Genomic DNA, 16,129 nt, shown 5'->3' on the forward strand with positions numbered 1-16,129 from the left:
ACACTTACTTACTTTTTTAAAATTTCAGCAATCATATATTTCTTAGAGTTATTTTACACCTGATTTTTTTCATAGCTTCTGTTTTTATTTAGGTTGCTAGTAACATCCTCTCAGATTTCTTTAAATATATTAGGTATGTGAATTTATTCTCTCCCGTTCCTGAACACCTCAATCTTGCCTGTTCCTCTGGGCTCAGCTTTTACATTTGTATTGGGCATTGTCGTTACTGTTGATTCTACATATGCATTCCAGTGATCCTTTCAGAAAAGCGGCAGCATGGCTGAAGGGCTTCCTCATGTTTTCTGCACAGAACTCTTGTCTACCATATTGCTTCTTAAGAAGGGCTGGAGAGTGGTATGTCATGGTCTATCACTTAAAAAAACAAACTCATACCAAGACCAATGGAGCAGAACAGAGGCCTCAGAAATAATGCCACACATCTACAACCATCTGATCTTTGAAAGGATTCCCTATTTAATAAATGGTGTTGGGAAAACTGGCTAGCCATATGCAGAATGCTGAACCTGGATCCCTTCCTTATACTTTATACAAAAATTAAATCAAGATGGATTAAAGACTTAAATGTAAGATCTAAAACCATAAAAACCCTAGAAAAAAACCTAGGCAATACCATTCAGGACATTTGTATGGGCAAAGACTTCATGACTGAAACACCAAAAGCAATGGCAACAAAAGCCAAAAGAAATAAATGGGATCTGATTAAACTAAAGAGCTTCTGCACAGCAAAAGAAACTGATTATCAGAGTGAATAGGCAACCTACAGAATGGAAGAAAATTTTTGCAATCTAGCCATCTGACAAAGGGCTAATATCCAGAATCCACAAAGAACTTAAAGAGATTTACAAGAAAAAAACAACCCCATCAAAAAGTGGGCAAAGGATATGAACTGACACTCCACAAAAGAAGACATTTATGCAGCCAAAAAACATGAGAAAAAGCTCATTATCACTGGTCATTAGAGAAATGAAATCGAAACCCCAATGAGATACCATCTCATGCCAGTTAGAATGGCGATCATGAAAAAGAGAACAACAGATGCTGGAGATGATGTGGAGAAACAGGAATGCTTTTATACTGTTGGTGGGAGTGTGAATTAATTCAACCATTGTGGAAGACAGTGTGGCGATTCCTCAAGGATCCACAACTAGAAATACCATTTGACCCAGCAATTCCATTACTGGGTATATACCCAAAGGCATATAAATCATTCTACTATAAAGACATGTGCACATGTATATTTATTGCAGCACTGTTCACAATAGCAAGGACTTGGAACCAACCCAAATGCCCATCAATGACATACTGGATAAAGTAAATTTAGGACATATACAACATGGAATTCTATGCAGCCACAAAAAAAGGATGACTTCATGTCCTTTGCAGGGACACAGATGACATTAGAAACCATCATTCTCAGCAAACTAATGCAAGAACAGAAAACCAAACACTACATGTTCTCACTCATAAGTGGAAGTTGAACAATGAGAACACATAGACACAGGGAGGGGAATATCACACACCAGGGCCTGTTTGGGGGTGCTGGGGTAGGGGAGGGATAGCATTAGGAAAAATACCTAATGTAGATGACGGGTTGATGAGTGCAGCAAACCACCATGGCATGTGAATACCTATGTAACTAACATGCACGTTCTGCACATGTACCCCAGAACTTAAAGTATTTAAAAAAAAATTGTAAACAGAAGATACAATCATCTAAAATTGATATGGCTTCTTTCATTTCTAGAAGACATACTATTTTTCTATTGATATTTCATTTATATTCTATTTTAGTGTATGTGAGTCATTAACAAAGCGATTTGTAAACTGCTTAGAGCTTGTTCAAGAATGCGTGTGAAATAATTGATGCAAGGCAGGGCATGTTAGCTCATGCCTGCAATCCCGGCACTTTGGGAGGCCGAGGCGGGCATATCACCAGGTGAAGAGATCAAGACCATCCTGGACAACATGGTGAAACCCTGTCTCTACTAAAAATACAAAAATTAACTGGGCATGGTGGTGCATGCCTGTAGTCCCAGCTAATTGGGAGGCTGAGGCAGGAGAATCATTTGAACCTGGGAAGTGGAGGTTGCAGTGAGTTAAGATCGCGCCACTGCACTTCAGCCTAGTGACAGAGTGAGACTCCGTCTGAAAAAACAGTAATAATAATCGATGCTAATAAAACTGGTAATTTTAACAGAAATTCTAAAGGGGCATCCTGCTCTCAGGGCAGCACAATCCTCTGAGAACTCCCCAAATGGTTTAGTGCACTCCACTCTGCAGAAGCACGGGTGAATCAGACACTCAACGACAATGAAGCAATGGCTCAGCAGAGACCATCCATGTTTCTTCTCATTTCCTTTGAAAAATAGAAATTTGGAGCTTTAGATGGTGGGTGGCTTCCCACCTAAATAATGCATTTCTCAAACTTCTTTGCAGCTGTTTAGGACCGGGTGACTGATTCTGGACAGCAGAAGATAAGAAGGGACATGTGTTCCTTTGGGTCCAATTACTCACTGGGCCCTTGCTTCCTCTCCCCTGTGGGCCACTGTGGAGGTGGAGCAGTCACTGGGACCCAGCCTGCAAACTTATATATGAGGGATGACAAAGCTGCCCTTGGACCTCCAACCTGGGCTATTGGTGAGGGTGAAAAACTCTTTGGATTTAAGATGTATCAGTCACTTTTCAGTACAGGAAACAGATGCCATCCTAGACCATGTAGCAGAAAGTGACTTCATACACAAAATGATATGTTTCCAAAATCAGAGGAAAAGATAAAGTTCATGACTGAAGATCCAAAATTACTCTCTAAAATATTGGTCCTTAGAAGACCCAGGACAAGGATCACATCTGACACACATGGTTTGGAGAATACCACACACACAGTGCCTCCCACCCAAGCCCTGAAGGTGGAGAGCAGCAGCAGCAGGAGCTTAGACTTCCCCAAGCACACCTGCCCGCAGAAAACACACAGGCAAAAAGATACCTCCTCCTCACTCCTACCTTACAAGCTCTGTGAAAGTATGTTCAATGTGAAAGTGAGTTCACACGGCTTTAAAGAGACTGTGAAAGATATCCGCAAGTCAGTTTTCTCTCTCTCTCTCTTTTTTTTTTTTTTTTTTTTTTTTTGAGATGGAGTCTCTCTCTTCACCCAAGCTGGAGTGCAGTAGTGGGATCTCGAGTCACTGCAAACTTCTCCTCTGGAGTTCAAGTGATTCTTGTGCCTCGGCCTCCTGAGTAGCTGGGATTACAGGGGTAGAGCACCATGCCTGGCTAATTTTTGTACTTTTAGTAGAGATGGGTTTTCACCATGTTGCCTAAGCTGGTCTGGAAATCCTGACCTCAAGCAATCCACCTGCCTCAGCCTTTCTAAAGAAGAGAGGCTTCAGACAGGGTGGACTAAAGGTTGACCATACTAATTGACCGCATTGCAAGTGTTACTGCAGCTAAAACTATGTATTAACTATTAACAGCAGAAATTCATTTTCAAGACAATTATGCTAGTTTACACCAAAAGAAATATTCTCTAATAACCTGAGAATTAAGAAACTTCCAGTAGAATGTTTGATATGTACTCAAATGATTCCAGGAATAGAGTGAGTTTGAGAATGTAAATATTACATTGTCATAGTAATTTTCAAAACATGAAACTTTCATACATCAAACTACCTTTGGATACATTAAAATAAAGAACAAGTTGGCAAGAAGCTCATTTCTACACACACATCAGCATTGAGAGGAATGCATTTCATCTAGTATAGTCGACATCAGATGACTGAATAAAGACATAATAATGAGAATGTCATTTGAAGCTTTTCATGATAACTTAAAAATCATTCTGAAGTTTTCAATAATGTAGGAAAGCCTCTGCTGTGAGGTCAAGAGCAACAACTTGTTCACATTACTTAAAGGTCATTAAAACACATCCTTAATCCTAACATGTGGTTCATTACAACAAAAGTTGCTTTTCATTCAATAAAACTAATTAAATGTAAGTGGTATTTTTTACTGCTATATGGAGCTTTTGAAATAACCAGCATATCATGATTTATTGAATATTGCTGTGGCCTTGTGGTCTTTAATAAATTTGCTTGAGCATAAAAGCCAGAAACATATTTCTCAGATGTCTATGGTTTCTGAAAACTGTGCCTCCAGACAGCTATGAAGTCACAAGAAACTGCACCTGGCATTACAGGATCTGTATCACAGCTATTATTACATGACTCTTACAAATTTTAATTCTCTGATCATATTAGGTGCTCTGATAATCCAACAGAATTGATAAAGTTTCTTGGCTGTTTCCTCAGCTCTTCAAGATGGGCTCTCAGGTCTCTAAGTTTACTTAGCCTGGCTCACACCATGGACACAGTCTTAAGTGACACAACTGGGGATACACAAAATAGGCTCATGGCCTGATACACCAAACAGGCTCATGACCTGGATGGCAGAACGAGGGACAGTTACGGGCATAAGCTATTATGTGAAAAACTAAATTGCCTTACCTGCATCTATAATTAAATCAGAGCTTTCTTCTCTATGAAAACAAAGATCTATACCTAATATGCCAAGCTGTATGAAACTACAATTTAAAAGTGATTAATGAATCAGATATTCAGCTGAACTTAATTTTTTCCTAGGATATACTGCTTTTTGGTTGTATGGTCATATCAAAAATGTTTTCATTTACCATATAGTGATGTCACTCAAATTCTTTAATCAGACTGTCTACTGAACTGGCCACAAAAGCTTAAAAATTGCATTGTATAATGCAATTGTGTATTCTGTAAATATTTTAAAATTTATATATGTGTTTATGTGTACATATTACGTTGAAGAAGGAATTATTAAAATCAACTATAACCTAATAGTAGTAGTAGTAATACAAATTTCAAAATCCTCTTAAAGTTGCTGCAAAGTGTGACCCCCCACCCCACCTTACATTGAAGTTAAAAGAGAATATTAACAGCCTTTCTTCTCTCTGTGGTCAGTGGACCTTATCTATACTCCCCAACTCCACAATGCTCAAAGTTTATTACAGGCCTAGAGAGTTCCTGCTTACCTCACTAGGACAGCTTCAGGGTCACAAGACTGGGAAGTTTAGGTTGCAAGACATGTTTTTCTCAAGATGTAAGAAATGTTGTAATACTTGATTAACTGTCTTTGTTTTTCCCTTCTGTAACTTGCTTCCTACCTCATGTAGTTCCCACCATAAGGTGTTTAAAAGTGGGAAACGTCCTTTGTTCAGGGCTCAGACTTTCTGGACGTATGTCTGGCTGAGCCAGCGATCACCTTAACAAACTCTCCTGAACCTTTTTCAGTCTCTCCAGTCTTTGATTGTCCCGTAACATTTCTGAGGGCCCTTCCGGGATTGAAGACGGCAGATTTTCTGTCTCCTTTGCCTATGGGCTAGTGCCCCAGGACACAGGAGATCTGAGGTCCTCAGTGCCGCTGGGAGAGTTTCACCCCGATGGAGAACGGCCCTCCCGCATTTTGGCGCCTTTGGGAGAATTTTAGCCCAGGAGGAGAACCACCATCCCGCATTCTGAAGCTTTCCCCTGACAGCGCAAACAGAACCGGTAGAAAGGGTTGCAGGACGCTCACAGGAGCAGCACACAGACATCTGAACCACCGCGGTAAAGTTTGGGCCCTAAGTCAAGAAGTGTCCCATAAGGACGGATGGGGAGCCTCATCACTTCCCAGGGTGTGATGACTAGTCTGACCCGAGGGGGTTGAGAACACGGGGACAGGCCTGTTGACTCATATGAAACTCACTCCCTAGTGACACCAGATGTGGGTGGGACTCAGGAGTTGGTCGGAAAGGAAACACGTTTCAGGGATGGGGGAGGTTTGTGAAAGTGTGTGAAAGAGACTGTCTTGGGAGAGATCAATGTGGGGCGTGATGTGGGGAGGCACAGATCTCTTAGCATGGACTGTGTGCTCCCAGGTGAGTGTGGGAAAAAACGGACCTAGGACACTGCCTACAGCCCATAGGAGCAGCTCCATGGCTGCAGCTAGCTGTGACAGGAATTAAGGCAGCCTCCTGGCTAAGGAGTGTCTGAACCAAGCATAATAGGGTCCGGTCTGGTGGATCCAAGAGTGAAAGTGAGAGCTAAAGTGTGCTGTGAGGGAGGAAATGATGGGAAAAAAACATCAAAACCTACTCCACTGGAGTGCATGCTGAAAAACTTTAAAAAAGGTTTTAATGGTGATTATGGTGTTAAGCTAACGCCACAGAAACTGAGAACCCTTTGTGAGACAGACTGGCTGCCTTTCAATGTAGACTGGCTGGCTGAACCCACCCTAAGTGGCTGCAGGCCTGCTTTGAGACCTACTGTGAGACTCTAATGGCCCGGACAAAAGCACGAACCACAGACTGCAAGGCATCAGAAAAAGAAAAGGGGTCACCGGAAAAGCAGAAAAAACCTGTCCTACAGGCCCCACATGAAGAGATAGAAAGTCCACCCCGCTATGCACCAATTTATCCATCCCTGGCCAGGAAGCCTTAGACAGGATGCTGCCCCAGCTGCCTCTGGAGATTCAGACTCAGAAGAAAGCATCCCTCAGGCAACACCATGCAGAAAGGAGCCAGAGCCCTTGCCTGAAAAGCCAAGGGAGAAACTCCAGGGGGATGAGGTTGGCCACCTTAGGTAGGACCGTGCCCGAGCAATGCAGAGGCCCCTCTGAGAAACACAGGGAGAAACTTATTTAAAATGCACAGAATGAAGTCCAGGAGGGAGAATGGCTATTCGTTTATCAGCTCTTCTCTACTACTGATCTCTTAAATTGGAGACAACATACTCCCTTTTATTATACAGAGAGGCCTCAGGCTCTTACAGATCTAATGCAGTCTATTTTCCTAACTCACAATCCTCCCTGGGCTGATTGCAAACAACTTCTTTTGTCATTATTTAATACGGAAGAGCACCATAGAGTTATACAAGCTGCTCTCCAGTGGCTGTAGAACAGTGCACCTGCAGGCACAGGGGATATCAGGCAGTATGCACAACAAGCATTCCTGATAGAGGCTGACCCAGCCTGGGACCCTAACCAGGCTTAAGGGCTACAAAGTTTCCAATGGTATTGAGAGGTACTCCTAAATGGAATAAAGGCTCAGGGTGGGGAAAGGCCACCAATATTGGAAAGGTCTCAGAGGTCCACCAGAAGCCAGATGAAAGTCCCAGTGAATTTTATGAGAGGCTCTGTGAGGCTTAGTGGCTTTACATGCCATTTGACCCCGAGGCTGCGGGGTAATTAGTGTATGGTTAACGTGGCATTTGTAAGCCAGGCACAAGGAGACATAAAGGGAAAACTTCAAAAGTTAGAACATTTTAAAGGCATGAATATTACCCAGCTTATCCAGGTGGCTACTAAGGTGTTTATAAATCAGGATGAGAAGGCCACAGAAAAGCTAGATGCAGAGCTAAGGAAAGGGCAGACTGGCTGGAGGCAGCCTTTATTGGATGAGAAACTGGTTTTGTGAGAAGACATGGTCATAGTCACAGTAGAGGACAAGCTAGGCAAAACCAAGAAGCTAAGCCAGGACAAGAGTGCCAGCCTAGGCTTGATAGAGATCAGTGTTCAAGATGCAAGCAGATGGGACACTGTAAGAAGGAATGCCCAGAAAGAGAAAAGGACAGAGGCAACAATCAGGGAAAAAATGGCTTGCCAGAACCCACTGCCACCGGTCAAGGGGTTCAGAAGTCAGACATGGATTTAATCGGACTGGCTGGAATCAATGATTATTATGAGGACTGTGATAGACCAGGCTCCATTTCATTAGGCCCTGAGGAGCATATGGTCTCAATGGAGGTAGGGGGCCAGAAAATGGACTTTATGGTCAATACTGGCACAGAGCACTCAGTAGTAACTCAAGTAATTGGGTCACTGTCTAAAAATTATGTCAATATAATTGGAGCTACAGGAATAATAGAAAAGAGGCCTTACTTCAAATCTTAAAGATGTGTGGTTGGAGGACAGCAAGTCCAGCATGGATTTTTATATTTGCCAAATTGTCTGGTCCTCTGTTGGGAAGAGACTTGCTCCAGAAATTGCAAGCACAAATCTCCTTTACCTGAGAAGGGGACATGACTCTAAACCTAGGTCAAAGAAAAGCCATGATAATGACCCTTACCATCCCCACAACAGAGGAATAGAGACTCTATGAGGCATGCAAAAGTTGTAAGGATGCATTTTGCCAGCAGGAAAATGAGGCAATGTATAAGAAATTGTTTCTCAAGCTGCCAGGGATCTGGGTGGAAGACAGTCTCCCTGAGCTAGCCGTAAATCAGGCCCCCGTAGTGGTGGAACTGCTGTGGGAAACTTACCCAGTGCAAATTCATCAGTATCCCATCCAAGCAAAAGCCACCCATGGGATTACAAAGCATATCATCCGGCTCTTTAAATTTGGGATAATAGAAAGATGTGCCTCTCCTTGGAACACTCCATTGTTACCAGTGTTAAAGCCCATAGGAGATTACTGGCTGGTACAGGATTTGCAGGCCATACACAAGGTTGCAGCTACATTATATGCCATTGTGCCCAACTCATACACAATGCTTGGGTGAATTCCTGCTGATGCTGCTTGGTTTACATGCTTAGACATAAAGGATGCATTCTTCTGCATCCAACTAGCTCCTGAAAGACAGGTAATCTTTGCCTTTGAGTGGAGCTCATCACAGTATACTTGGACCAAACTCCCCCAAGGATTTAAAAACTCCCCAACCATTTTTGAGGAAGCACTAGCCTCAGACCTGAAGGCTTTCTGCTACCAAGTGGCCACTGTGTACTGTTGCAGTATATAGATGATTTATGCACCCACAAAAGAAGAGTGCTTTCAAGGCACAGAAAGCCTCCTTCGTGTTCTATGGGAGGCTGTCTATAAGATGTCTAAGGAAAAGGCACAAATCTGTGTCCAAAGAGCAAAGTATCTTGGCTTTAACATTTCTGAAAGGCAGCGTGAGTGTGGATGTGAGAGAAAAGAGACTGTGCATGGCATTCTTCGACCTGACTCTAGACAACAAGTGAGGGAATTTATAGGGGCAGCTGGCTTCTGTCACATTTGGATTCCAAATTACTTGCTTTTGGCAAAACCATTGTATGAGTCTACAAAAGGGTGGGGGAAAAGAACCCCTCCTGTGGGGAAAAGAGCAGCACATGGCCTACAAAGAAATCAGAAAGCCTTGATCCAGGCCCCAGCATTAGGACTGCCAGACATGACAAAGCGTTTTTACCTGTATGTCCATGAAAGAAAAAGAATAGCTACAGGAGTCTTGGTACAAACACTAGGGTCATGGTATCAGCCCATGACATATTTGCCCAAGTGACTGGACTTTGTGGCTATGGGATGGCCACTCTGTTTCAAGGCATTTTCAGCCACTGCCCTGTTGGCAGAAGATGCTAACAAGCTCACATTTGGACAAAGGTTGATAATTCAGGTACCCCATACAGTCATCACCCTGATGGAGCAGAAGGGGCATTGCTGGCTTTCTAACCCTCACATGTGAAGGAATTTTGTGTAAAAACCCCTAATAACCTTGGAGACTGAATATTCTAAATCCAGCCACACTGCTGCCAACAGAATGGGCAGAGCATGGAAAGCCCCCGTTATGTGGCCCAGAGTATTACTGTTCTGTGGAAACAGTGGATGAGGTTTTCTCAAACTTAAAAGACTTAAAGGAGCTGCCCTTACAAAATCCAGATGTTGAATACTGATGGAAGCAGCTTCATATCTGAAGGTGTCAAACCGGCTGGACATGCAGTGGTAACACTGAATTCAGTAGCCGAAGGCTGCCCTCTGCCAGTCAGATCTTTGGCCCAAAGAGCTGAGCTAATAGTTCTCACTAGAGCATTGCTCTTGGCCAAAGGAAAATCAGTAAACATCTATACTGACTTAAGGTATGCTTTTGCCACTTTGCATGACCATGGAGCCAAATATAAGGAAAGAGGATTATTAACTACTGAAGGAAAGGAAATCAAAAATAAAAAGAAAGTACAGCAGCTCTCAGAAGCCATATGGGCTCCAAAAGAAGTAGCAGTCATCCATTGCAAAGGGCATCAAACAGGAGGAGGTGATAAGGCTAGAGGAAACAGAAAAGGGGACAGAGAAGCTAAAGGAACTGCAAGGATAGAGGTAACTAAGAAGGAAGAGGAAACACTTACCATGCCCTTACTGGAGCTTTCCCTTATGGAACCCCCTAACTACTCCTTTAAAGAAAAGGCTTGGTTTGAGCAGGAGAGTGGAAGTTACCAGAAAAGAGGTTGGCAGAAATTCTCAGATGGGAGGCTCACTACACCAGAAGTAATACCCCCCCGGTTCACAAAGCAGTTTCATCAAGGAATGCATATGAGAAAAAACTGCATTAGAGACTCTTGCAGGACACCATTTCTATGTGTCACACCTAACTGCCATCACTAGAGCCATTTGTGAGCAATGTTTAACTTGTGCCCAAAACAATCCACAGCACGGGCCAACACAGCCCCCAGGAATTCGAGAAACTGGAGCTACACCTTGTGAAAACCTCTTTGTGTAATTTACCAAGCCACCAAAAGCTAGAAGCTACCGGTATATGCTAGTGTTTGTCTGCAGTTTCTCAGGGTGGGTAGAGGCATTTCTCACCAGGACAGGGAAAACTCGGGAAGTAACCAAGATCTTATTAAAGGACATTATTCCTAGATTTAGGCTGCCTCTAACTTCAGGATCGGACAGTGGCCCAGCATTTGTGGCAGAGATAGTACAACAGCTAACACAGATGTTAAAAACCAAATGGAATCTGCATATAGTTTATCATCCACAGAGTTCTGGAAAAGTTGAAAGAATTAACTGGACACTCAAACAGCTGTTAAAGAAGTTTTGCCAAGAAACTCATCTCAGATGGGATCAGGTGCTGCCCATGTTCCTTCTCCAAGTCAGGTGGACCCCTACTAAATTAACTGGGTATTCACCCTATGCGATAGTGTTCGGCTGACCACGCCTAATCATAACTCAGTTAAAAGGGGATTTAAAAGAAATTGGGAAATTAACCTTAAGAAGGCAAATGCAAGCCTTAGGTGAGGACATGCAGGAAACAGAAGGATGAGTAAGAGAAAGAATACCTGTTAGCCTCAGAGATGCAGTACATCCCTTCCAACCGACTCTGTCTGCATCAAATGATGGAACCCAGCCATCTTAGGGCCTTTATGGGATGGTCCCCAAACTGTGACCTTATCTACCCCCACTGCTGTTAAAGTTGCAGGTATCACACCTTGGGTTCATCATAGCCAGCTGAAACCAGCAGTGACTGCAATTCAAGACCAGTGGACTAGTCAACAAAACCCAGACCACCTGACATGGATGATCCTGAGGTGAAACTAAGCCACCGCTGACAAGGACAACTGCCTTGCGCTGACCACACCAGAGGCTGGTTGGTCCACACATGGCTGAACCTTAAGGAAACATCAAGCCATGCTCTTGTCACACAGCCAGAAGCTGGCTAGTCTATGCATGGCCGAAGCCTGAGGAAGTCAACAACACAAAGGTAAATGTGGATTTAATTTACAAGCATAGTGGACTGAATTTACAAGCACAGTTAGTTATACTCATACTTGTACTGATTAGTTTACTGTCATGTTATCTTTGCAAATGCTGCCAAGGTTGTTGCCCAGAAGGGTGCTCACATATAGTATAAGTTTAATCATATTAGTAATACTGAAGCCACTGACACTTACACCTATGGTTATAAAAGGGGACCAAGATGACCGTCATCACTGTATGATAGAAGCCTGGTCCAGAAAAGGTGTGAATAAAACTCTGTTATGCCAGACCTACTATAAGTGTAAAGGGACTCATACAGGAATTTGTGTCTATAACCAGACCAGTTATGTAGTCTGTGATCCCAGAAATGGGCAGCCCCAAGTATGTTAAGACCCAGAGTTCGTGCCCTAGGACTTCTGAAGTCCGAACTGGTGAACCCCTAATGCCATGATACACAAAGCCCACAGAAACTGACATCGGTAAATGTCTAAATAAAAAAGGAGTACTCCCTCACTCGCATAAAGGCCCTGTCTCCATACATTTTGATGGCTGCCAAGCTTCACATCTCAGCAAACTAAATAATATTGGGACCATCTGTAAATATCTAGGACAAGAAAGAGTCAGCAGCAGAGCCACCAAGGCCATAATAGGAGAATCCAAAAAGGAGTGCCCTGATTGTGATAATCAGTGGACTACACATGAATTTATCAGCACCTATACACAGGAAGGGTTGCTCTGTTTGCCAGCCAAGAGGTGAAGATAAGGTGCACAACTGGAACTTGCAACCCACTCAATCTGACAATACTAAAGCCAAATATGCCTTTCTGGACTAAAGGGCCTAAAGGTCTACTAAACTTTGATCAGGCAAGAACTCTCCTAGGACTTGGTATTCCTCTGGAAATTACCAGGAAAACCCAAAGGATCCAAGTTCAAGTTAGCCCAATGCAACACTTTAGGTTTTATACATCTTTCAATGAGCACTTTAATCTTGAAATATCAAAAAATCAAATTCCTCCGATATCAGCTGAAAACCTGTTTGCCAGCTAGCCAAAAGTATGGCTAGCAATTTAGGAGTTACTGTGTGTTATATATGTGGAGGTACTAATATGGGAGAACAATGGCCCTGGGAAGCTAAAGAATTGATGCCACAAGAAAATTTTACCTTGCCTGATTTTGTTACACAATTCAATGCAAACCAAGCATTTGGCTACTAAGGGACCCCATCATTGGAAAATATTGTATCATCTGTTGGGACAAGGCCTTTCAGAACCAGGTAGGGGAAGCAACTTGCCTAGGTCAACAATATTTTGAAGAATCCAAGAAGAGTACACAATGGAGAAGCTTTATAGACAATTCCTCTGTGTCAGACTTTAATCCCTTTTTGCAGTTCCCAACACTAAATCAATCATGGTACCAATTAGATTCTCCAACTGTTTGGAGAGCACCTGCAGGGTTATATTGGATCTGTGGAACAAAGGCTTATCAATTACTACCCCATAAATGGACAGGACCATGTGTATTAGGAACAATAAGGCCATCCTTTTGCCTACTCCCACTGCAGCAAAGGGAAGTTCTAAGCTATCTGGTCTATGATGAAGGCAGAAAAAGAATCAGAAGAACTGTGTTTACAAGAACAACTACTGTGGAAAAAATAAATACTAACATTAAAAAAGACATTAAAATAGGCAGCTAGAAAGATAATGAATGGCCCCCTGAACAAAATTATCAAATACTATGGGCCAGCCACCTGGGCACAAGATGGGTCATGGGGATACTGCACTTCTATTTATATGTTAAGCCATAACATATAAATAGGTTAAATCATAAGGTTTCAAGCAGTTCTGGAAATTAGTCAATAAAACAGCCCGAGCCTTAAGACTTGCTAGCCATACAGGCGACCCAGATGACAGATGCCATTTATCAAAACAGGTTAGCACTGGATTAATCTTTTAGCTTCAGAAGGAGGAGTTTGTGGAAAACTTAATTTAACAAATTGCTGCTTACAGATTGATTACAATGGAAAAGTTGTCATGGAAATCACTGCCAGGATGCAAAAGTTAGCTCATGTTGCGGTCCAGACGTGGTCTGGATGCAAACTGAATTCACTCCTTGGAGGATGGTTTTCATGACTTAGAGGCTTTAAAACTTTAATAATAGGCTTTGTGGCCATAACAAGCGGATGCCTACTGCTTCCCTGTCTCCTGCCACTTCTCATCAGAAGCATCCAATCCACCATAGAAGCAGTAGTAGACAGACATACCACCACCCGAATAAAGGCTCTGCAAAAGTACCAACCGGTATCCCAAGATGAGTATGTGCCCACTCAAGAAGAAATAGTTAACAGTGGTGCTCTTTACTAATCTACATTTCTGCTGAGCACCAAAGGGCAGAAATGAAGAATGAATTAATGAAATCAACTATAACTTAATAGTAGTAGTGGTAGAAATTTTAAAATCCTCTTAAAGTTGCTGCAAAGTGTGAACCTCCTTACACTTAAGTTAAAAGAGAAAACAGCCTGTCTTCTCTCTGCAGTCAGTGGACCTTATCTATACTCCCCAACTTCACATTCCTACAAGCCCAGTGAGTTCCTGCTTACCTCCCTAGCACCGCTGCAGGATCAGAAGACCAGTAAGTTTAGGTTGCAAGACAGGTTTTTCTCAGGATGTAACAAATGTCCTAATGCTTGATTAACTTCCTGTGTTTCTGGCTTCTGTAACTTGCTTCCCAACTCATGTAGCTCCTGGCTTAAGATGTTTAAAATGAGGAAAAGTACTTCGGTCAGGGCTCAGATTTTCTGGACGTATGTCCGGCTAAGCCGGTGATCATCTTAATAAACTCTCCTGAACCTTTTTCGGTCTCTCCAGTCTTTGACTGTCCTGCAAAAATGCCACTCATAAAAATAAGCAACCATTCTTATAATATTAAAGATAATAAAATTTTACTTCCTGTAATCATGGCAAAGAGCATCACTCAGAGTTACAGATGATAGTATGGTAAAATTGTAACTATTTCATTAAGGTGTAATCTACATGCAAGAAACTGCACATATTTAAAGTGTAAAATTTGGTTTTGATATTTGTATATGCCTGTGACCAACACCACCTGAAGGTACTAAACATTTCCATTAGTCACAAAGTGTTCCTGTACCCCCCTTGCATCCCACCCAACCCTGCACTCCTAACCTTTTTCACTTGCTGATTAGTATGTACAGAGTTTTATATTAATGGAACCATACACCAAAACTCTTGCTTTGTTGTTTTCTTTGGCTTTTTTTTTTCCTTTTGGCAATTTCTTTGTAATACAGTGCTTTGATTCTGCACTTTCTTTTCTACTGCACTAGGCAAAATTAAATCTATTACAAAATTATCATTTAGTGAGACTTAACTCCCAAGTTGTCTACTGCCAGTGAACCTATAATTCTTACAAATTTGTTCAGAAGAAACACAAAGAGGGTGGGGCTTTTGCGCAAGGGTTACCCCAAACCAAAATCTCCAGTCATTTAAGGATTCATAGTCTTTATTATCCCCCCTTTTATCCTGGAGAGATTACTTGAGGATGCACACAAGAAAAAGAAAATAACACAAAAAAGAAACATGTAACACTAATCCAGAAACAGTAGCACTAATCCAGCAATCAGTTCCAATTACATTAAAAAGTCAATAGGCTGCAAGAATGTCTCCATGATAAAACTTAATTTATCTTAATAAATAGTACGAGACTAATAAGTTAATAAGGTAATGCCACAGATTTATTCTGTAACATAAAAAGGCAAGTAGAAAACACTGGGAAGCAGAGTGAGGAGGGGAAAGAACTGAGGAAGGAAATGATGACACAAATGCAGACTGGAGTGAGACATGATTCTGTTCAGATCGTAACATGTAATAATAATAAGAAGAACCTACTTAATCTTAACTCTAAAACAATTATCTAGCCATAAATAGTAATTGACATGATTCAACTTACCTCTCCTAGGTCTTTGCACATCAAGTGGAACTATAGGAAATAATATTTTAATAATTACAATACTGTCAATGCAAATTACCTGGTTCTTTTCAATTCTAGCTACTGACAAACATTTAAAAGTGGTTAAAATGATAAATGAATACTGGTGGACAAATAACCTTCTAGGCACAAGACAAAGCCTACGAATGCATAAAGGAAATAATATATTTTAAGAAGAGAAAACACATAGGCTGGGCACAGTGGCTCACATCTGTAATCCCAGCGCTTGGGGAGGCCTAGAAGGGGTGGATAATTTGAGGTCAGGAGCTCGATACAAGCCTGGCCAACATAGTGGAAACCTGTCCCTCCTAAAATACAAAAAATAAAAACAAAATAAAATAATAATTAGTCAGTCATGGTGGCACACACCTGTGGTCTCAGCTACTTGGGAGCCTGAGGCATAAGAATTGCTTAAACCCAGGAGGTGGAGGTTGCAGTGAGCAGAGATCGTGCCACTGCACTCCAGCCTGGGTGACAGAATCAAACTCCATCTCAAGAAAAAAAACAAACAACAACAAAAAAAACATTTGCAGAGATACAAAATTTCTAATATGAGAAGAGAACCCACAACATACTGCTGAATAAATATTCTACTGGAAA

Source organism: Pongo pygmaeus, chromosome Y, assembly GCF_028885625.2.
Source record: "Pongo pygmaeus isolate AG05252 chromosome Y, NHGRI_mPonPyg2-v2.0_pri, whole genome shotgun sequence".
Taxonomy (NCBI): domain Eukaryota; kingdom Metazoa; phylum Chordata; class Mammalia; order Primates; family Hominidae; genus Pongo; species Pongo pygmaeus.